The sequence below is a fragment of the Crocodylus porosus genome, unplaced genomic scaffold (assembly GCF_001723895.1).
Source record: "Crocodylus porosus isolate Cpor-Errol unplaced genomic scaffold, CroPor_comp1, whole genome shotgun sequence".
Taxonomy (NCBI): domain Eukaryota; kingdom Metazoa; phylum Chordata; order Crocodylia; family Crocodylidae; genus Crocodylus; species Crocodylus porosus.
The window spans coordinates 2,510,118-2,534,005 of NW_017728929.1; positions in this window are offsets into that span (position 1 = coordinate 2,510,118).

A 23,888-nucleotide genomic window follows, 5' to 3' on the forward strand; every position below is an offset into this window, starting at 1 on the left:
GTTTGGGGGGGTGGGTGCATGTTTGGTTGGGTGTGTGTGCATAGCAGTGAGTAGGGCTCCCTGCAAAGGGATGCAGTGGTGTGTGTAGGGGTGCATATGGGGAGAGTTGTGGGGTTTGTGGGGGAGGGTGTGGGTGAGTGTGATGTTTATGGGGTATGTGATTGTGTGTGGGAGGGTGTGGTTGTAGGGTTTGGGAGGGAGAGTTTATGGGTATGGTGGGGTGTAAATGGATGTGCACCCCCCCCCCGAGCCAATCAGCACCCACCCCCACCCTGCAAAAGGCTGGTGCCCACATGCCCTGTGGTGCCTTCCTGCCACCACCAACAGGGCACAGTCCCTGCCCCACCACATGTCTGCTCTGGACTCACCCCAGTGGGAGCATATGAGCTGGAACCTGTGCACACAGCCTGACCCCAGCCTGCCCCACACCTGCTCTGCACTGCCCAACCATGGCACATCCTGACACCCCCTGTGCATGCAGCAGGGCTATGGTGGCTCCACAGCTGGACTGCCTTTCTAGGTAGCCAAGGCAGTGGCAGCTCCTTCCAGCTGCCACCACTGCTAGCCCTAGCTCCAGCAGGGCAGTGGCTGCTCTGCACTATCACCACTGCCCCACTGGGCAGCCTGGCGGTGGCAGTGACAGCAGCAGAGGCTTAGGGCAGTCCGGCAGGAGCTCCAGGCAGCTGAAGCTGGAAGTGTCTGGCAATGGTGAGGGAGAGGGGATGCTTTCCCACCATGCTGAACAACAGTTTGTGCCCAGCTGCCACCATTGCTCAGCCCAGGTGAATCTGAAGCAGGTGCAGGGCAGGCTGGGGTGGGGTGGGGCTTTGTGCATTGGTCTCCACCAGTGCCATGGGGCTTGGGCCAGTGGCGGCAGCAGCTGGAAGGAGCCACCGCTGCCTGGGCTGCCTAGAAAGGCAGTCCAGCTGTGGAGCCACTCCAGCCCCTCTGTGTGTCCAGGGGGTGGCAGGACGCCCCATTGATGGTCAGTGCCTGGACCAGGTGGGGCCAAAGGACCCTCAACAGGCCAGATCTGGCCTGCAGGCTGTATTTTGCCCACCCCTGGCTTAGTTGTTTAAAAACTACAGCTCGTTAGGGGGGAAAAATCTTTCAAATTCCCTTTTTTGTATATAAAAATGGAACTGTAAAATTTTTGACGTGATCTTTCAAGAGCAAGAAAAAATGAAAAAAAAACAAACCCTTCAAAATGTTATTAAACTTGGTTTAAGCAATGAAGTTAACCCTATGCATGTATGAAAGTTTGAATGACTACAGTGCTTTATGATCTGATTTTTGCCCTGATTCTGGACCTGAATTTGTACAGCTCGGGCAAGATCAGGCCTAAAGACCTACCTGTAACTGAATTTTAAAGCTAAGTAAACTTGCTTAATGTGATCTGGCACTGTTTACACCTGGATACACAAAACTCCACTTTAAGTTACTGGTAAGTACAAATGGGTTTTCTGACTTCATAAGCCAAGTATAGATATTCAGAGGTTAAATGGGGTTCCAAATGGCTGCCTGATTTTTAAACTGAGCTCATCATAGTTCTGACCTCATGCTTACAGACCCAGTCTCAGTGACCAGCAATCAGTCTGAACCTGTAACTGTACAGAAGTTCTATGCACACAACGGGGTCTAAAAATTGCAGAACCCATTATAAGATAAACCTGGATCTATGTAGTATCAGACTTATTTGATTTGGGTCACACTGGTGCATGGAACTTCTGCACACTTCCCCTGTACAGCCCCGGGGCTGGAAGAAACCAGCAATGTCCCAGCCCCAGGGCTGAATTCCCTTTCCCCTTCTCCCAGCTATTTTTTGCACACCCATTGTCTGTCCAGCTAGTCCTCTAAACCCTCATCCCACAAGCTGCTCTGAGTGCAGCCACTTTTATCAGCATTTGTTACTGCCAGTGCTGAGCAAATAATTCCTGGGGCAGGAGGAATTGGTGTGTAGGCCCACTTGTGAGGTAATCAGGGGACAAAAAGTAGCCCCTGAACCTCCCCCGTCTCACCAAGCTTCTCCATGGACTCTCCCAGATATTCCCAGACCCCAGCAAAACTCTTTGGCTTGCCCTCCACCCCACCTGCAGGTCATACTTGCTGCACCCTACCTGTAGGTTGTGCTTGCCCCCCCAACCAGTGGGTCATGCTTTCCCTCCCCATCTCCTGGCAGATACCTGATCCCCTCCAATCTGTTGGACCCCATCCCCCTACTAGTCCCCTCCACCCTGATTTTGTGCAGCCATTTTGAACCGATTTAACTTTCCCGTAACACCTCCAAATATCTGTACTTAGTACTGGTAACTAGATCTAGTTTAAATAAGTTAACTGAAAAAGTACTTGAAAGTATAATGCTACTCTTTGCCATCAGGTGCATCCTCTTTATAGTATTTAATTAATACTATAACCTGACTCAATGGCCAAATATTAAATATGGCATGTAATGCAGTTTTACTGATTTTCATAGCACAGGCAGCCCGCAGACTTGTGATGCAATTGGTTTCTGAAAACTGTGTTGCAAGTCAAAATGTTGCAAGTCAGAACCGATTTTCCCATAAGGACAATGTTACAAATGGGGGAGTAGTTCCTTTACCACACTCAGTATAGCTGTATACAGCTGGTAAGTCTGTTGGGGTGGGGGGGAAGATCAATGTCCTGCAGTGAGGGGGATTGGGGCTGGGACAAGGGCTGGGGCTGGGCACCTTGCCAAGGTGGAGCTGGGGGTGTGTACAGGACTCAGGGTTGGGTGGGGAGACTCCTGCTGCTGCAGACTGCTGGTCCAGGAGGGTATGGGATGGGGAGGATGGATTATGCCCCCAGATCTGCAAGGAGTGGGCAGGGCCAGGGCTGTACTATGCTGTGCTCCAGGTGGGTGGGGCAGCATTGGGAGTGGGGGGCTATTCCCTGCTGCTGCTTGCCCAGCTGGGCTGTGGGGGCACAGAACAGAACTGCTGCGCTGCCTCAGACAAGTGGTGCTCAGTGGCAGGAGCCTACCCCCATCACATGTGGTGGCAGAACTGGGGCATGGTGGGGGCATATGCCCCCAGATCTGTGTGGGGCGGCTGGGGTTGTACTGGGCTGTGCTCTGGGTGGGTGGTGGGGAATATGTGGAATTTTAGGGTGGCTGCAGCCCTCCCATAGGCCCTGTTCCTCTGTCTGCCATGCACAGATCCGGGGGCACGTGCCCCCACCATGCCCTGCTGCTGCTGCTGCTGCTGTTGCTGCCAGTTGCCCAGGTAGGGCAGGGTGGGGTGAAGCTGCAGGTGGTGTGAGGGAGGTGGGGAAGCTACTGCTGCTGTGCACTGGTTGTCTGAGACACAACAGCGGCTCTGTCTCCCAGTTTCCACCCTAGCTAGATGAGCAGTGGGAGGGCAAAGCCCCTATTCCCAGCACCTTCCACCTGGAGTGCAGCCCCAGCCCTACCTGCCCCATGCAAATCCTGGAGCACATGCTCCCCTTGTACCCTCCTTGACTGGTGGTGTGCAGTGGTGGGAGCCACCCCATCACCTCCCTGTGCCCCTCTGCCCCTGCTGGGTAGCTGGTCCAGCCCCAGTCCCTCCCTCGCTGCAGGGGCATTGATCTGTCACCCCACAGCACAGAAGTGTAGTTTACTGCCAAGTAAGCACATGCTTCTATTCTAAGCATGCTGCACATGCTTACTATGCAATAAATGTTCCTAATCATGAGTAAATTTGCTGTCTGCAAATTCAAGTAGTAAATTTACTTTCAATGAGTAACAGAGCAGTAGTATTTGGGTAGACAACTGACCAAGAGCAAATCTGCTCCCGGTCATCTGTCCACCAGGGGGTGGGAGATTGCTCCCTACTCCTGGGAGCAGCCTGCTACTGGGGCTGGGAGATCCTTATCTCCCAGCCCGAGTTCTGTAGTGGGTGGCAGTGGGAGCTCCCTGCTGGCAGGGGCTGGGGACCTGTTCTCTGCCCAGCTTCGTGAGCATGGAGGTGGGTAGGGAACAAGTTGGGGAGCTTCTTCCCTGCTCAGGTCTGTGAGCACAGATCTGGGTGGGGATTAGGCTGGGGAGGGAGTGGGGACAGCTCTCTCCTGACTCAGTGCTCCATGCCAGCCCCTGGGCTAACACCCAGGGGGAGTCTAGAGATCTGCCTGGTGGCAGCAGGGGCCCATTGCAAGACCCCAGAAAGTAGGAGCAGTTTGCTGCCTGCACCCACTTCCTTGCATGTGTAGATGCCTGCCTGGGAGCATTTACTCATGAGTAAACTGATCCTGGATCAAATTCATGTATAGAGGTGCCCAGTGATCTCTAATGATAACCCTGTTCACAAGAATTCGTTACTTGATGTGACTGAAGTAGCCAGAGTGTTGCAGCTTGGGACATGTGGCTCTCTCTCTCCTCTGCAATTAATCTTTTGCTTGAAGACTTAATAAAATCATGATTTCATGAAATGTTTTTTTCAAGAACATTGTTTTCTCAGCTTGTGGCATTGCTTGAAAACTAGTGTTCTGAAGCTGTAAAAATTAAACCTTTAGAATTGTGATTATTGATTGCATATTTTCATATGATCAAAACCCTTCAATTGTGTCTTGCTGGAGGCCTCAGTGAGGCATGCCCAACAGAAAACCAGTGGTCACAGCTGGATTTTTTGAGCTTTTTGCAGCTGCTCACTTCAAATGAGTTCTGTGTACTATGAATACACCAGGCATATTTGCAAGGACATAGGAATGACTTACTTCTGTACCACACTAACAAAAAGACCAGCCTTCAAAAGAAGAAGTTGTGCTTACAGGTGTGCCAGCCAAGGGATTAATGCGGCATTAATGTGGAGCCGGGGGAAAAAGTCTGGGCTACAGGTTCACTGACACTTCACCACTTTATCATAGCTGAGGAATACCTGGACTATTTATTTTTCTTTGCCTATGAATATCTGAGCTCTGTCAAGATTTTTCAGTGATTCTTACCCATCCCCTGATTGTGCTTTTAGGAACATTTTGTGATAATGGAAAATGGAGAGGGAAGGGCAAAGCAAACTTGTGAGTGTATTGGGGATTTTCGGTCTTGTTCCAGTTCATCTGAGAAATGTTCATCATTTTTTGTTTGGGTAGTTTTGATTCTGTAATTCTCCCTAGTTCCCCACTCCCAACCCCAATCTCTTGCAAGTTTAATTGTTCATTACAAAGGAACAGAGAGCCCCAACGCCTGCATAATATTCTGATGAAATGCCTAATGACTTTCAGCACTTGATTTATGGACACAGCTTAAGTTACATGTGGGCTCATGTCAGAACAGGCCAAAGAGATAAGCTTACATTTATCTCTAGAAGTTAAAGGATAATTATGTAAAAGCATTACATTTTAAAGGAAACAAAGATAGACCTGTGGGAAGCGCGTTTTCACAGCATGTATTAGCAAAGCCCAATCAACCTCCTTGTGGGAGGACAATTAACAGAATTAAAAGTTGGAATTTTAATTATCATACAAATTAGAGGGAAATTAATCAGCTCATATTTTATGACTTGATTCAGCTCTGAGCATTGCCGGCTGAGTTTTATGGTAAAACTTTGATTAATTGAGACAGCATGAAAGCATAAAACCCAGACTCAGGTAGCATTTTAATGCCTGTTTTTTTTAATCTGCCATCCCAAGGTTAGAAATGGCAAGAAGTGAAATGAAGTCAAAGCCAAACCTGTGTTCATCTCTCAAGCAACATCCAGGCCTACACAGATTGCCATGCATGCATAGGAGAGGGTTGTCCTTTTTAAAAATTTTCACACTTTAGTTCATATGCAACACACCATACTTTAATGTTCTTTGAGTTATGGTCAGGATTTCCTTAAGTGCTGTTGAGTGTTGGCCCTGAACTGGCTTAAAGGATAAGAGCAGATTAATCAGTCAATTAAAACCACCTTTCTATAACTCCTTTATTGGCATTTATTCTAGGATGCTGGGCACAATTAAAAATGAGCAGCTGAGTTAATAGGTATGCAAGGTTAGCTGTACAGGTTGGAGGCTTGACTGTAGACATTTAAAGCCAGACTTAGGTTAGGGGTCATCAGATGTAAGGAGTTTCACTCCAGAGCTATTGAAAAGGTACCTAGGAACCTGTGATGTGGGGTTCTGATAGATGGGGCTCATCAACGTGTCACTCTGGCAACCAATAAAGCCTTTTGGCATTGCACAGCATGACACTTCCAGGCATTTGGAATGGTTGGAAGTTGAGTTATGTGAATAAATGATTTTTCAGTTCAGCTGCCAACAAATGTGTGACAGTTGTAGGGGGGTAGAATCTGTGTGGATTCAACTAATTAAAAAAAAATTCTCATCCAAATGAAATACTTTCTGGCTTGTATTAAGCAAAGTGTTTTGCCTCTGAGCAGGATGGTAAAAAATAAGCTCCTTTCTCATAGTGAGAGATGCAGGTTCAAATCTGCTGAGATTCCTGAGCGAGTGTGCTGCTAACCAGTTGGCTGGTAGGAAAAAGATCTCTGCAACTGGCAGTTTTGTGGTTCTAACGGATCCATTTTTTAAAGAAAAAAATATTCAGTGAATTCAGTCCTTATTTGCAAATATTTTTGGTGTGATCATAATTTTATTTGCATGCTTTACAAATAAAACTGTTTGGTGAAGATGAAAAGATTTAGACATTTGTAGCTGGAAGCCCAGTGACATCTTGCTACTTGTGATAGTCAAGTTCAAAACAAGGGATGGGTTAAAAGCCATTTATCCAGTTTTTGCTGGACTCCCCACTGAATTAGGTTAAGTGGAACAAGAATTTAATTCCCTCTCCAACAGAGTTCAGGTTGGAACCAAACTCTGAAACCTGGCATCTCCTTAGAACATAAGGCACCAGCAGATTGCTGAAATGAACTAGACCAGAGTTTTATAGGGTCTTAAGTTAAAGAGAGAGGGAGCTTAATTATGATGCTGGATTTAATTCGGAGCTAACGTAATGATCGAGGAACTGGAGAAATGTACTGGAAATGACTGTGCTAATGAGGACCCCAGTGGCAGCTTTCTGTGAGAGTTAATTTGCAATCTAGGCAGTGATCTGTTGGCAAGCCTATAAAGTGAGGTGTTGCAGAAGTAATCACCACTTCAGAGTCTAGAGATGTTGCCTTAGGAAGTAGAATGATGTTGATTGTTAAATCCCCATTTTGAACATTGTTTGCAAAACAGCCATAGATGCCTCCCGTTTGTACAGCTCAGAGGAGTCCTTTGCTTCTAGAAAGATGATTTGCCCTACATCCAATACAAATAAGTCTTTTGTCCTTAAAACTGAATTAAAAAAAACAGAGCCATCTACTTCTGAAACTGTCAGACACGTGATAGCACTGACAACCCTGATCAACTTAAAGAGTTACAAGATTCAATCTGTATGCAGTTAGCAAGAAAAAAAGAAGAGAACTCTGTATTTGCCAAAGAAGCAGGCAAACCTTGAATAATACAAAGGTCAAAGCAGGCAGGGGAGACCAAGTCTCTAGATTCCATATTTAACTTATGTCAATGGATGGTATTAGGAAAAAAAATGTTCTAACTAGAAGGGTAGTAAAGCACTGGAACAGGTTCCCCGGAGAGGTTGTGGAATCTATCCTGAGAGATTTTTAACATCCAGGTGGACAAAACTTTGACTGGGATGCTGTAGTTTGGGATGGTCCTGCTTTGAGCAGACAATTAGACTAGAGGTTTTGAGGTTCCTTACAACCCTCATTTTCTATGACTGTATGATTCTGTTGCATATATTTAGGGATGAATCTTGTGGCCAGGATGAAAATATTTGGTCCCCTCTAAAGCTCTTAATGAAATCTCAGGATAACTTAACCTCATGTCAGGGTCCCACAAACAAGCTGAGCCTTCAGCCTTCTGCACTGTCTAGAAATTGTTATTGTGGATCTTTTTGGTTCATTATGGACAGGGAAATATGAATGAACCTGACACAGCACTGACAAGCAAAGACATTGGGCAAGAGCAGTGGTCTGCCTCCACTGCTCTTTAGTCTCATTTGGAGAACTTGCTGCACCAGGGACATTGATTGGTGGGCACTGAGGAGTCCATCCTTGAAACCTGTGGTGTTTTTTTGACAGAGCCAAATGTGGTTAAAACAACTTTATCAAACACTGTAGGGTTGTCCCTGAGTGTAGGAGGAAAGCCTAATCAGTTAAGTGCCCAGTGTACCTGCCAGCAGCTGATCTAGAGTGTTTAACTTGGTGGTTACATTCCTTCCTGGTGTGGAATTGGACAAACCCAGATAATCTCCATGCCAGAGCACTGGAGGAACTGGTACGTGAATCGGCAACTCCTAGGAGTATGGATGATAAATGAATCCATCAGTTTTGGGTTAGATGTGAGACTAGAAAACATGATGCTTATATTTAAATAAGGAAGAAATAGAGACCCAGGCAATGTAAGGTCTGTTTGGGGTCATTTGAGGTTTTGCTGTTATATGAAGTTTTAGAACAGGTATTTAAGGAAAGCAGAGCTGAGGACACAGAACTAAGCAGAATATGGGATAAAACGCATAATTTTTTTTTATCCAAGGAAGCTCATGTCAGACTGATTTTAATATCCTTCTATAACAGCATGCTGGTCTTAGCTTAAGGGCAATGCAGTGGGCCTAACGTATCAAGATTTAAGCAGAGCATTTGGTGCTATGCATCATGGAAATTTATTTTCTAACATGAAGACTGGGATTAATACTATAACAGTAAGGTGAATAAGGATCTGGCTAGAGGGGAGAGAATTCCCTTTTCAGTATTGGTGTATTCTGGTTGGGAAGAGGTCACTAATGATAGTCCTTCATTCCTGGCCTCTGGGACCCATCCTGTTTAATATTTTCATGAGTAATCCTGATGTAAAAGTTAGATGTGGGCTTATGAAATTTCCACACAACTCAAGGATGATGGAAGTACTGTGAATACAGAAGAGGATCAAATTATCACACAAGGAGAATTAGATCACCTTATGGATGTGTAGAAATATTATGAGGTGTAAACACATGATTTTATAGTATTAGGCACTAAAACCAAGATTTTTTGTTTTAAGATGGGGCTCATAGATTCAAGGCAATGGAGGAAGACAGAAATGTATATGTATGTACTGGCTGATCATAAGGCCAATATGATTTTACGGTGTATTAGGTGTTGAGTATTTTTAGTAGAAACAAGTAAATATTAATATCACTGTACAAGATCTTGATAATACCCTGTTTAGAATATTGTGTATAGTTCTAATCACTTGGATATCTATCTATATATGTATGTGTGTGGGGGTGTGTGTGTATCTATAATAAATGTATATTTATAATCTAATTGGAACAGCTTCAAAGAAAGATTCCTTTTTAAGTATTTTTCTACCTTCCTATCTTATGCCAGGCTATTAAAAGAGTTTGGTTTGTTTAGTTTAGCAGAAAAAAGGCTGAAAGTACATGAGATTATTTTTGGGGGCCTTGGGGGAGTTCATTGCATTGCTCTGTATGATGCAGAATGGTCTTTATCTTAGAATCATCTGAGCTTATTTTACTTAACTCATTCCTAGCCATTGCAAGGGCCTGGGCACTTTTCTCTCATGCCTTCATCTTGTAGCACGTTGTAGTATGCACGTGTAAATTGGGTATCAGGTAGGCCCAGAGCAGATCTTTTTGTGGCCTCTTTGGCTGCATCCAGATGAGTGTAGCCATGTGGTATGTGGTGCCGCAGACATGTCCGTGGCACCACATACCGCACATTCAGTTGTTCTCCACGCTACAGGGGAGCAGCACAGATGCTTGTTTAACTCCTGGATATCCAGGTGTTAAAAAAAAAAAAAAAAGTCTGTGAAGAAAAAAAAGCAGAGCAGCGTGCAAATGGGCAGTGTGTGCCACTCAAAAGTGGAGCCAGGCCACCCAGAGCTGCGCTGCAGATGCTGGCCAGGCTCCATGCAGGAGAATCACCATTGCTGCAGCCCTGGGAGGTTCCCAGGGCCCCCAGTAAGGCTGGTGGGGCAACCCCAGCCTCTCCTACCACTCCCAGGGTAACTTGCCACATGGGTTTTCTTTAGGGACAAGTAGCAGTGGTGCAAGGTGCAGCACTGCTAGTTGTCCCTGGGGAAAAAAATGTCCACACCATGTGTGGATGCAGCCTTTTTGGTCAAACTGTTATCTTTGAGCACAGGGGTCTGGAATCATGGACTTGAACTCCCCTTCCAGTCTTGTGCTCCAATTATGTGAACACAGATTTGGGTAGAAACAAAAAGCTTATCATTAGTAGGCAAAGCAGCACCATGCTGACATGTCACACAATCTCCTACATTGGAAGCAGTATAGTTGTGTTAGTGCTGCTCAGTTTATAGCTTATAGGTCATGTGCAGGGCTGCACTAACGTAGCTGTGCTTGTTTAGGAGCCAGCGCATGCAGAACTAGCCAGTAGGCCTGTGTGAATCAGCAACGATCCGATCCAGCTTCAGATCTGGCCACTTTGGATGGCAGTGATCTGATCCGGAGCTCCGGACCGGGTTTCCACCTCAATCCAGCTGAAGTGGCTCCAAAGCTTCCGAGCTGCCTTGGAGGTCTGGCCATAGTGTATAATGGGGGAATCAATGAAATATCTATAACTTTGTTATTTTTTGTCTGATTTGGATGAAACTTTCAGGGATGGTGGCACCCATGTCACGAGTTTTGCCTGTCACCAGCTGGGGTTCAGGGCCCCAGAACCCCTGCACTGAGCTCCTCGACAGCTGTCAGGTGTTGTGGCTGCAGCAGGGGCTACCATCCCTGCAGCTGTCACCCCACTGTGCCTTAACACATCCTGTGTCAGCTGTGGCATGAGTTTTGCTTGTCCACAGCTTGAGGGGCAGTTCCCCCCAAACTCCTGAACCGATCTTGTTGAAACCTGGCAGGCTTTGTGGCCTTGGCCAGAGCTACCACTCCTGCAGTTCCCCCTCCCCTCTCCCCCCCGTGGTGTAACGCATAGAAGTGACAGGAGTTTTGCTTTCAAGAATTTGGGGTGCAGTTCCCCCCAAACCCCTGCACCAATCTTCTTGAAACTTGGGTGGCTTCATGCTCTCTGTGGATTCTACCACCCCTTAAAATTTCATCTGAACTAGACAAAAAAACAACAAAGTTATAGAAATTTTATTGTTTCCCCATTATACCTTATGGCCGGATCTCCGAGGCAGCTCCGAACTGCTTCAGGAAGCCTAACAAGACCAGCACTTCGACCTGGACATGCTGCTTCAGACCCCAAAGCATTCAAAGGTTCTGCAGATCTGAAGCTCTGTCCAAAGCCTCGCACAGCCCTACTAACCAGGCTTCCTTCAGCATTGTGCTGCCTTGTGCTGTATTAGAGATACCAAAAGCACTCGTGTGACAAAAGTACATATTGAATGCAAGTGGCTGAATTGTTAAGCCTGTTAGTAAGTACTTGATTTAATGCTCTTCACAGGCAGGATTCATTGAGATGAACCTTACCCAAAAGAACCCCTGTTGCCCTGGCTATTACGACCAATGACTGCTCAGAAGAGGGAATCGTTTGCGCATATTGCATCTTTGTTTGGGTAGACTTCCAGGGAGTTTTTTCCTTTGGATATTGGTTATGATCAGAAATGCTTGAGAAACTGCTTTGCATGGTAGAGCAGCAGGCCATACTCTTGCATTTACTGTATTATAATAGCTACAGCAGTGTGCTGAAAACAAGAGGACACACAGCAAGGCTAAGTGCAGGCAGTCAAGAACCCAGAGGCTGAACCAATTCAATTTTTTTAGGTTAGTCTAAGCTGCTTAGATTGAACCGATAAGCAAGTGACCAGACATTCACTTTTGATTCTGGAAATGCAGCCACATCCTGTGGTGGCCCAGGACAGAAGCTGGGACCGGGTGGGAGGATAGTTGGGGCGGGGAAGGGGGATGCCTTCCCTGCTGTGCTGGAGCAGGCAGCTTGGGCCAAAGATAGTCCACCTACCCTATGCATTTGCGTGTGTGTGTGTGGGGGGGGAAGTGTGAAGTATTCTGGGATGATGGGGTATTAACTTGAGTTAACTTGAATCAGTAGGGGATCTGGGATGGAAGTTCAATAAACCTGTTTAACTTAAATCAGTTAAGTTTGATACCACATCCATTCAGCTTTACCTTAAGCCAGTTTTGGCCATTTTGAAAACGGTTTATATGCACTGAACTTCTGTTGTGTTACAGATTTGAACCAGTTTCCAATCGCTTATACTAGTTTGTGTAATTTCTGTCCCTAGCCCAAAGGTCAGTGAGGGAAGCTTTTCTGTGCTACAGGACAAGATATCTGCAATATACTAGCTGAAGCTTTTGCAGGTGGAATTTCCAGTGGGCACAGCTACTGATGTTTTCACCATCTAACTAAATAGGAGTGATGCATATGCTATAAATTTATAAGGCTAATTAGGATAAATGATCTTGAGTTGTCATTAATTTTTCACATTGGGTAAACTAACTGATTCCAAGTTCCCAGATCTGCAACTATGCAGAAGAGTAAAGCACATTTTCTGTACTTCTGGAGCATTCTCAGGGAGGTCCAAGCTCATCACAGGTATTTAACTAACTAAAAGTTAGTCTCTCTAAAAGTTAGTTACACTCTCTATACTGACAGTCTTTCATGCTATTTTCTACCTGGAGAAACTACAGTGCAGAAGGGTCAATTTTTTTCCCAACCCATCAGTAGCAGGGTCAGGAAGAGGGCCCAGTAGTCTGGGCTCCCAGTGCTGTATACCAAGTCAATTTAAACCCTAGCAGGAGCTGATTAACCATAAAATAAAACCATATCCTTACTCCTGAATGACAGGTGTGACAGAGCTTCCATTACAGCATATTTTAAGATGGTCAATGTTTACTTCTTCTTTTGAACTATCTAATCCTGGATACTGTCAGAGATGGGGTCCTGGACTACATTGCTTTTGAGCATGGTCTACCATGACAATTCTTATATTCTTATGGCAAAACCAAACATAAATTGAGTTCTGAAGTACATTTTCCACTCTCTCACTAGCACTGTGCGTCTTACCCATGTGCTGACAGAGATCTAACTTCTGGTTTCAAATCTGTCACAAATAAAATGGGCTTTACATCAAATACCATCCAGCTGAGGTTTTCACATCACTATCAAAAAGATGAGAGGCTATCTGCTAATCTTGCCTTTGCACATGGTTGGTGAGACCCTCTGTGGATGTTCTAGCTCAGGGGTGGGCAATTATTTCAGGTGGAGGGCTGCTTGCTGAGTTTTGGCAAGCTCTCAAGGGATGCATGGGTAGCCCTGCCCCTTGACAGGTGCCCTGCCCCTGGTCACCATCTTGGGACTGGAAGTCCTGCCCTTAACCTCTGACATTTGCCACTGAAAGTCTATCCCCTTGTCCCTGGAAGTACTCCTTTGCCATCTTAGAGAAAAAAATAACAAATTACATACTAAAAATCAAACACCCATAATAATATATTTTAATTTAATTTAAAAAAAATTGTCTTCATTTGTGGCCATTTGTGGTGTATATGCAGAAGTGATTGCATATGGGGGTTTGTGTGGATATGTGGGTATGGGAGTCACGTAGTGCAGAGTGGCCGGGCAGGGAAGTGGGAAAAGTGGCAGGGGGAGTGGAAGCATGTGGGAGCATGGGGCCTGCACCAGTGTCCCAGGGCCAGCGCTGGCAGGGCCGAGAGTGGGGCAGTAGACATGCAGGGTGTAGGCTGGCAGGTGTCTGTGGAGCCAGGCTGGGCTGCACCAGCAGGGAGAGTGGGGAGCTAAGCCAGCTCCATAGAGCTCCTGCTGGCTGGGAACCTACCCCACTGCTGCCCTTCTCTGGGCCCTGCTGGTGCTGGCCCTGGGACACCAGTGTGAGCCCTGCACTCCCACCCAGCTGCTGCTGGTTTCTGAATGCCCGCTCCCAGTGCTCCTGCCCCAGTCCTGCGGTACAGGCAGGGAGCAGCAAGCAGCCCTGACCCCGCGCCTGCTGCTTGCTGCTCCCTGAACGAGCTGGTGCTCAGAATGGGGGGGAAAATGGCCCTCCCTCCAATGGCTGGTGTCCTGTGCTGCAGCCACTCACAGCCCACGTGGGGCTGTCCTGCCTCCCTGCCACAACACTGCTGCCCCATGGGGCAGCGGTGGCAATAGAGAGCAGGCACAGGCAGCCCCATGTGGGCTCTGAGTAGCTGGAGCACGGGGCACCAGCCATGGGGAAGGAGAGCAGCTGCTTTCCCCCTGCACTGAGCACCAGCTCATTCCCCACCAGTGCTGCTAGTGTGGACCCTGTGCCAGCTCCAGGCTCGCCTATTAGGGCTGAGGCATGGCAGCAGAAGTTCAGCAGAAGCTGCTATTTGGTGTGGAGGCAAGCTGCACCCCCGTTTGCTGCTGCTGGGCAGTGTTTGCTGCAGCTGCCCATCCAGAGACAGCACCATGCTAGGCTGTGGTGTGGCTGCTTCACCACCACCTCTGTGCTGCCCAATGGCTACTCCACTGCTGCCATGTTGGGCAGCACAGAGGTGGTGGTGAAGCAGCTGCACCACAACCTAGCTCTGGGCTCTGGGCAGGCAGCCACAGCAAATGCTGCCTTGTCACAGTGAGCAGGAGGGCCGCTTTCCTCTGTGCCAAGCAGCAGCTTCTGGGAAACAAGCTGATGCTCAGCGTGGGGGAAAAGTGGCCACTCCCCTTCCCCGTGGCCACTGCCCTGTGCTGCAGCCACTTGGAGCACGTGCAAGGCTACCTGTGCCTGCCTGCTCTGCATTGCTGCTGTTGTGGTGGAGAGGCAGGACAGCCCTGCATCGGCTGCAAGTGGCTGCAGTAGGAAGCACCAGCCATGAGGGGGGAAGGTCACTTTTCCCCCACACTGAGCACCAGCTCATTCCCTGCGGGTAGAGCCCAGAGCAGGGTGGCAGGAGGGTGGGGTCCCAGTGAGCAGGGGTTCTGTGGAGCTAGGTCAGCTTCCCTGTCTCACTGCTGTTGCAGCGCAGCTCCAGACAGAGACCCCTGCCAACCTGTGCCTCACGATCCTACCGCCCCACTCTGGGCCCTGCTGGTGTTGGCCCTGGGACACTGGCACAGGCCCCACATTTCCACTTGCTTTCACTCCCTCACCTGCCTCTGTTGCTGCTTGCTTGCCTGCCTGCCCACCCACCAGCTCCCAGCTGTGTAGTTGGACTGTGGGGCTCAGCAGGCACTGGCCCAGCCCCAAGGACTGGGGCAATCCCTGTGGTCCTCCCCTGCCTCCCCTCCCCCTTTCTTACCTGAATTTACCATGCTGGCACAGCCATGAACTGCCCCATGATCCAGCTGGGGCAGTGGGGCTGGGCAGGCGTTGCTGTTGCGGGAGCCTTCCAGGGCTTCCTGTGGGTTCTACTGCCTCTGGAGCCAGGGACAGATTAATATTAATTTTCTAAAATTTTTATGGTCTCCGCAGGGTGGATAGAATGGCCTGGTGGGCCGGATCTTGTCCACCCCTGTTCTAGCCAGATACTTGTAGTAGTTAAAAGCCATGTATATAGTATGGGGATATAAGTTGGAGGTGGGTGGGTAAGTGCCTAGTTTCTGCCTTATGGGAATCTTTTTTTTCCTCAAACATTTCCTTGTTCACTCTTCACTGGAATAGAAATACTATATATCTCAGGATGATTACAACAGTAATCCATCTTCTTCAGGCTAATCTAAAAATGAAGACAGGGATGGTGGTTACTATGACCTATTTGGAAAACTTATAAGATGAAGGCTAACAAGATTTAAAAAACCCACATTTCCAAAGCAAGCTGGTCAATTCATTTCCAGTCCAGCCTGTGTCATTGATTCACTTGACTTGACTAATACCACTTAACCTGTGCAGTGACTGTCCATAAGTGAGTGAAAGCACCATACAAGTTAGGAGGAGACCTGCATCAATTTAATCATCATGTTTCCCTTCTTGCAAAAATGATGACATAGGAATTGTGAGACTTAATACTTGTAAAGCATTTTGAGATCTCTCAATGGAAGGAGGCTGAGTCAGATGATAAATGAATGCGTCTCTACCTGTCTTAGGTATTTCTAACTCATTTATCTATTTCTTGCATTTAAGATACCATATACACAATGCTTGCCGTTAAAAAGTCAGATCTTCTTCATGCTTTTTTGATAGTGACCATTGTGCATTCTGGGGGTAGTAGAGGTCTTTGAGGTCATAAGCAAGGAGGAATTAGGCTCAATGATGGATGAAAACATTTAAATTCCCATTTGGATTGCTGAAGGTATTTTATCACTTTATGATCTGGGATGAGGAGCTTAGTCTGTCTTTGGAAAGGGTGGAAATGTCTTCATCCACTGGCAAAAGCCAGAGTACCATTTTCAGTTTGGGCAACATCATTCATTCAGGTTAAAAGCTCCATTGGCACATGCTGTCATCTAATGCTTTTGGACGAGCTTCCTATGCTAATATCTGCTCCAAATGGGCTTGTTTCCACAGTAAGTTCTATGGATTTGGCTAGTTAAAGACATGCCATGGCAGTATACTTGGTTGGCTAAAGCAAGTGTCTGCTAGTGGAGTCTCATATTTTGACTTTCAGTGTAAGCAGTGGGTGTTTTTCTCCTTAACTATCCATTTTAGCAGTGTCGTTTGCCATTTTGTGCATACTGCCTATTTCATTGGGAGTAGGTAGGGCTGCTAGGTAACTGAGGGATATAGCTTTCTTTGGGTTAGAAACCATTGCATCTTTGAAACCACAAAGATAACATTTGACACTGGTTTTGTCAAATTTACCTTTAGTTAAGTCATTTTGCATGCTATCAGTTTAGTAGTGGTCCAAGGGGCAGATTTTCCCCCTATGTTGTATGAGTTTTGTAATAGCTTTAGGTGTTTGATTTCAGAGTTATACTGGCATGAAAATGGTAGGGAGTAACCCTTTCCAGCTGATTCCTGTCACTATAATGTCTGATGCATAGCATGCCCTGTAACACTTCTATATTAATATAGAGAGAAGCCTGTTATGAAAAACTGCTTACGAAAGCATTCAGTAATCCAAGGGAAAAGCATACTTGTCACTTTAAGGTAATTGTTTTGTCATTTACAGTGAGTAAAACTGTTCTTAGCCTTGGTGTTCCTACTTTTGCTCTTCCAACATTTACCTCAGGATGGCTTCCACTTTATAAAATCATAGAATCATAGAAAATTAGGGTTGGAAGGGACCTCAGGAGGTCATAGAGTCCACCCCCCTGCTCAGAGCAGGACCAGTCCCAAGTAGATCATTCCAACCAGAGCTTTGTCTAGCCAGGCCTTAGATACCATCAAGGATGGAGATTCTGCTCCCTCACTAGGTAATCTGTTCTAGTGCTTCTTCTCGGCCATATATAGATTAAATGGGGCCCTAAATTGAAGAAGTGGGTTTTTAAAAACACCGCTTTAATTTAGAGCTGTTTAACCCCCCGTGTTGTGCACACACGCAGTTATCTGCCTCTCTGTCGGTGGGTGGTCCCTGGGCTGCAGGGGGGAGGAGGGGAGAGGAAGGTGCTGGTGCTTCCCTCCGTGGCAGTGGCAGCCCTTCCCAGGCAGCACCCCACTCAGGTGGTTCCGGAGGGTACCGAGCCGTGGAGGGAAGCACCAGGCCCCTCAGCAGCTCAGGCAGACTCCGGGTAGGAGAATCAAGGTTACCGCTTTTTTTTTTTTCTCCTCTCTTGGGTGGAGCCTGCCTTCCCAGGCTGCTGCCAGGACGCCTGCAGGGCTTGCTACAGAGCCCCTCAGCTGCATGGAGCCCAGTGCTTCGCTCTGCGGTTGGTAGGACAGCAAACTAAAACTCCTCAAAGGGTTTTTAGTTTGCTGCGCCCCAAGTCATTTAAGGCATGTTACACCACCAAATTTGCTACAGCAGCTGTAATTAATGTGCAATATGCCACTAAGGCATGTGAACACCAATACTATTAAAGCAGCGCAAAAGCATTTAGCCTGCTCTAAAGCGTCGTGTATGCACGCTCCTCATTTCATATACATACGGCCTTTGAGTTTTTCCTAATATCCAACTAATATCCTCCCTTGCTGCAACTTTGGATCATTGCTCCTTGTTTTGTCATCTGTCACCATAGGCAGAGGGAGAAAATCTTATTTGGAGGGAATGAGTAAAACTTAAACTTAAAAGATACTTCTACATACACAGAGACAGACACCGCCCAACATGTAAATGTGTAGGGAGGAAGGGGCACAGGGGAAGGAAAGGTTAAGGGGGGACAGATCAAGGCCCCCACAGAGAGACTCCGACTCTCCCACAACCTGCCCCAGGGCTTCATTCACCCGAGCCCCTGCCCCACTCCCTCACTGTGGTGGCCTCAATCTGCAGCCCCTTCTCTCCACTGTGTCCTTTCCCCCTTACACTTACCCACTGGGTGCTGCTCCACAGGCAGCTGGATCGGGCTGAGTTCCTGGCCACCTGCAGGCTTTGGCTGCTTGTCTATGTCTGTGCATGCCCCCCTCCCCCTGCAGCAGCTGCCTGGAGCCTGCACCCAGGCTGCCCTGCAATGCTCTTTGCTGCCACCACTACCACTGCTGTCCATGTTTGGGGGGTCTAAGCCCTGTTAACCCTGGCCTTCTGCTATCTGTCTGTCAGCACTGAGAACAGTCTAGCTCCATCCTCTTTGGAACCACCCTTCAAATAGTTAAAGGATGCTATCAAATCCTTTTTGTCTTCTCTTCTGCAGACTAATTACATCCAGCACCCTCAGCGTTTCACCTTAAGTCATGTGCCCCAGCCCGAAGCATTTTCATTGCGTTCTGCTGGACTCTCTCCAACCTTTCCATATCCTTTCTGTAGTGAGGCAGCAGAGGGTGGGACTGGACACAGTGCTCTAGATGTGGCCTCACCAGTGCAGAATAGAGCGGAATGATTACTTCCCTCAATCTGCTGGCAAATGCCCCTACTAATGGAGCCTAGTATGCTGTTAGCCTTCTTGGCAACAGGAGTATACTGCTGACCCATGTCCATCTTATTGTCCACTGTCACCCCAGGTCTTTTTCTGCAGAGCTTCTGCCCAGCCAGTCAGTCCCCAGCCTGTACTGATGCATGGGATTGTTTCATCCCAAGTGGGAGACCATATCAAAAGCCTTGCTAAAGTCAAGGAAAATCACATCCACTGCTTCCCCTGCATCCATAGAGCCAGTCATCTCATCATAGAAGGCAATCAAATTGGTCAGACATAACTTCCCCTTGGTGAATGAATGCTTGACTGTTCCTAATCACCTTCTTTTCCTCCAAGTGCTTAGAAATGGATTCTTTGATGACTTGCTCCATGATTTTTCCGGGGACTAAGGTGAGGCTGACTGGTCTGTAGTAGCCTAGATCCTTCTTCCTTTTCTTAATCACCACAAGTTTTCAGAGATGATGGCCAATGGCTCTGTAATCACATAAGCTAACTCCCTCAGTACCCTTGGATGCATTGCATCTGGCCCCATTGACTTGTACACATCCAGCTTTTCTAAATAGCCCCTAACCTGATCTTTCACCAGTGAGGGCTGCTCGCCTTCTCCCCAAATTGGGCTGATTGGTTCAGTAGTCTGGGAGCTGACCTTGCCTGTGAAGACCAAGGCAAAAAAGGCATTGAGTACTTTTCCTCATCATCTGTCACTATTTTGCCTCCCGCATTTAGTAAGGGACCCACACTTTCCCTGATCTTCCTCTTGTTGCTAACATACTTGTAGAAACCTTTCATATCCCTTGCTAGCCACAACTCCAATTGTGCTTTGGTCTGCCTGATCTGATTTCTGCACGCCTGAGCAATATTCTTATACACCTTGGCTTATGCTTATGCTTCCCCATGGCTGATCATTTGTCTGCCATCACATGTAAGCATTTAGAGTTCCTGTCCTTGCTATCAACAGAATGTATAGCCTCGATCTTGGCTGCTTCTTTCAGGTATGTTGGAGGTAGCTGCCACCAGCCTGTCAGACTTCTCTTGAGTGACAGTACCTTGCCATATGGAGAAGCTATGGTGTGTACTTTCTGCAGTGATGTTTGAGACTTCAGTTTTCAATACATGTTGTCAAATGAGCAAATTCAAACTGGCATCTGAGCCTACACTGATTTTAATGGGAGAAGATTGCATTCACTAGAAGCTAGATTCATCCCTGGAATGTGCCTATTAGTGTCATGATCCCTAGCTACAGTGTTGTTATGCCATGGATGGGTTGGCCCTAACTATTTTAAATTATTGATGTTGTCTACAGTATGCAATCATGCCTCCAGCCTCAGAATCAGATGTCTCTCCAGTCCTATAAATGGACTTTATTCACATAAAATAGTTGCTTTATATTGTATCCCTTCTCTCTAGTAGCCAATGGCTTTGCAATATTCTGGAAAACAAAGGCATTTTATTGCAGGATGTGCATAGTTTCCCTTGATGCTGAAAACAGTTCTTTCTTCTTTGGATCATATTGGTAGGTACTCTCATGCCTTCAGGTAACTTGGGGTGACACTTAGATTTCTTTTCAGAGATATGCTCTTATTTTAATGGGTTAAACTAATCCTTGCTACTTTTGAACATAGCACAACTTTCCAAGCCTCTTGCAGCTTGGAATTCAGAATTTTCTAAAGTTCTTCCAAAGTTAAGCAACTTACTTAATGGGAGCACAATTGCTTCAAGTTGCAATTCTCTGTGCCCAGGGCTGTAAACATGAGGAGCAACTCAGTATGATTTGTGATTTCTATTCCTTTCTCTGTATCATTAAATTCACATGTGGCTGCTGTGATAGGAGTCCAGTGACTCCCCTTACTGCTGTGTGCATTGCCTGAAGATAGATATATATAAAAAGATATATTTTTCATATTCAACATTTTTCATATTCAACATTTTTCATAGGCATAAAGTTTCCAGTGAGTTGTCTAACTGCTGTAGTCTAGTAATCTGCATTCCCCATGTATCAGTGCTAGTATCAAAAAAGACATATGCATGTTCCCTGGCAGAGTGTAATATTGTGCATCTTTTGTAATATTGGCTGTAATGCTGAAAGAAATAAGGAGACTTGGACCTCAGTGACTATTTATTACATAGTTCCTTCAGAGTCTAGTCTGGTTTTGCATCAAACTGAGGACAAGATGAAAGGCCCGATTCTCTGCTGTTATACTGATTTTGAACTAGTTCTACCATGGTGCCAGTTACACCCATCTGTTATTCCAGTACAGAATCAGTGTAATGGAGTAGAGGATTATTTCCAAGAAAGTTCAGTACACCCAGGCTGTGATGCAAAATGTATGAGAATAGCCTAAATTTTGGACTCCATATTTATTTTTCATTTTTTACTATAGCAAGCACCTAGGAAGGCATCCAAGATTAGGGCTCATTGGCACTTGGTGTAAGTATGTAATAAGAGAGTATCTCCAAAGAGCCAAAGTAGATGAGAATTACAAAGGCTAGGTAGAGAAAACAGCACAGACAATTATGTGGCTTATTTAAGGTAAGAGAAAACGTTGGCATTAGATTGAAGAATACTGTGATTAGATCAACAATGTGCCTTTGTTGCAAGAAGGCTAACAGCATAATGGGCTACATTAGTAGAAGCATAGTCAGCAGATCAAGGGAAGTGATTCTTCCCCTCTGTTCAGTTCTGATGAGGACACATCTGGAGTAACATGTCCAGTTTTGGGTGCCCCCACTGCAGAAAGGATGTAGACAAGTTGGAGAGAGTCCAGTGAAGGGTAACAAAAAATGGTTAGGGGCCTAACATGACTTATAAGGAGAGGCTAAGGGAACTGGGTTTGCTTAGTCTTCAGAAGGTAAGACAGCAGTTACTTGTAGGGTGGTTCCAAAGAGGATGGGGCAGATGAGAGAACAAGGATCCATAGTCCCAAGTTGCAGCAGGGGAAGATTATGTTGAATATTAGGAAAACCTTTCTCACTAGGAGGGTGGTGAAGCGCTGGAACGGGTTATATAGAAAGGTGATGGAATCTCTCTCCTTGGAGGTTTTTAAGGCTTGGCTAGACAAAGCCCTGGCTGGAATGATCTAGTTTGGGATGGTCCTGCTTTGAGCAGGGTGTTGGACTAGATGACTTCCTGAGGTCCCTCCTAATTTTCTATGATTCAAAGACTAGAACCCAGGTCTATCTATTTACAATTCAGTGCTCTATGTACAGACCCCTTGATGCTTGGTATAACACTAATGAAAGCGATAGGGAATCCATTATTTATGCCATCATTTTACACCTATAGAAGTTTGAGATGCAAAATACAGGTTGGATTATTTAAGATGTTCTCTTGCCAGTGTAGTATGGAATATATTATAATTTACATTATAACACAGGAACATATGAAAATACTTTGATATTATTTTATAACCTATTTTAAATGAATTTTGATATATTGACATAGAAAAATATCCATTCTTTCCATGTGCTACTTTTTAAAATAATTTTGAGAGAGCTTACTTCTGCTATTTCTCCCACCACCACAGTCCTTCTGGGTGTTTCTTTAGAAAATGCATTAAGAACATGCAGATGGTGAAGTACAGCAAACTTTATCCAGATGTAGCATCTGACTTCCTGATGATCTCCACAAGTTGGTGGCATCCTTGGGTCTTGTCATGAAGTTTGACTGTTAATTGTCTGACTTATACCTGCCTAACTTTTTTATTCACATATTTTGAATGAGAATTTGGAAAAAGGTATTCTGTCATTGATCTCAGTGGGAGTAGGAATGACTGTTAGACCCTGATCTATGATTATGTGACTGGGGTGGTTTCAGTATGTGTTTGCCTAGGTGTCTCATGACCAGGGATCCGAGTTTTCTATTTCCCATGGAAAAAAGTGGATTTTATCATTTTAAGGAGAAAAACATGGATTTTCTCTTTTTAAGGAGAAATGTGGGGACCTTGCAGGCTGGTAGAGTTCCAGCCTACAAGGGACTGTGGGTAGTAGGTGGAAGGCACGTGCACGTGTACATGCACATGGCAGCCCGGAAGCATGGAGACCAGCTCCTGTAGATCCCTGCAGGTAAGTTGGGGTATGGAGTAGGGATTGAGGCCCTCATAGTGAAGGAAGGAGATAGTTGGGCAGGGCTGGGGGTGCTGCCCATTAGGGGTGGTGCATGGGGCTTCATCTCCAGGGTCGAGGTGGGCATGTGCAGCCGTAGGGCCCAGCTGGGGAGCAGGATGGAGCTGTGGGTGGCTCTTCTGGAAGGCAGAGGGGGGAGGGCCTGGGTCCCCACTATTGTGCACACTCCCAGAGAGGTGGTATGGGGGGCATGTGCCCCCCAGATTTGTGTGTGGGGCAAGGGCAGATGCAGACTGTACACTGTAGGCTTGAAGCTCCCTGCCCTGCTGCCCTCCCCTTGGGAGCCTCTGCAGCCCAGCAGGCTGAACCCAGTGTGGCAGGGAAGAATGGGATGGGGAGCTCGGTGTTGCCACCAGGAGCCCTGTGCTACCATGATGAGGTGCCCCTTGCCTGTCCAGCAGCAGCAGAGGTGGTGGCAAAGAGCTGTGACCCCCACTGCTGCTAGGTGGGCAGGGGACAGCTTGTCATGACAGCACAGGGTGACAGCACTGAGCCCTCTCATGCTGCTCTGCCATGCCAAGTCCTGCATGCTGTGCTGCGGAGGTCCTCAAGGGGAGGGAAGCAGGGCAGGGAGCCCTGAGCCCTCAGTGGGTAGCTTACATCTGTGCCCCCCTGCATGTGCTGTGCTCCAGCTTTGCCCCTGTGGGGAGGAGGGGGAGCTGGGCTCCGCTCTGGCTGAAGCAGCCATCACTGTTTCCCATGGGCAACAGCCAGGGTTTGGCTGGGGCAGGAGGCTGCAAACCTGGGTCCCTGGCCCTGTAGGGCCCATTGGGCTGAGAGGGCTGGGGGGCTGTGGGTCGGGAGTGAGGGGCACCAGCAGGACTGGGGGTCAGGAGTGAGGGGTGCTGGCAGGGCTGGGGGGCTGTGGATTGGGAGTTGGGGCCAGGGGCATTGGCAGGGTACCAGCATATCAGGGCTGCTCAGCGCCACAAAGCAGGGGGTGGG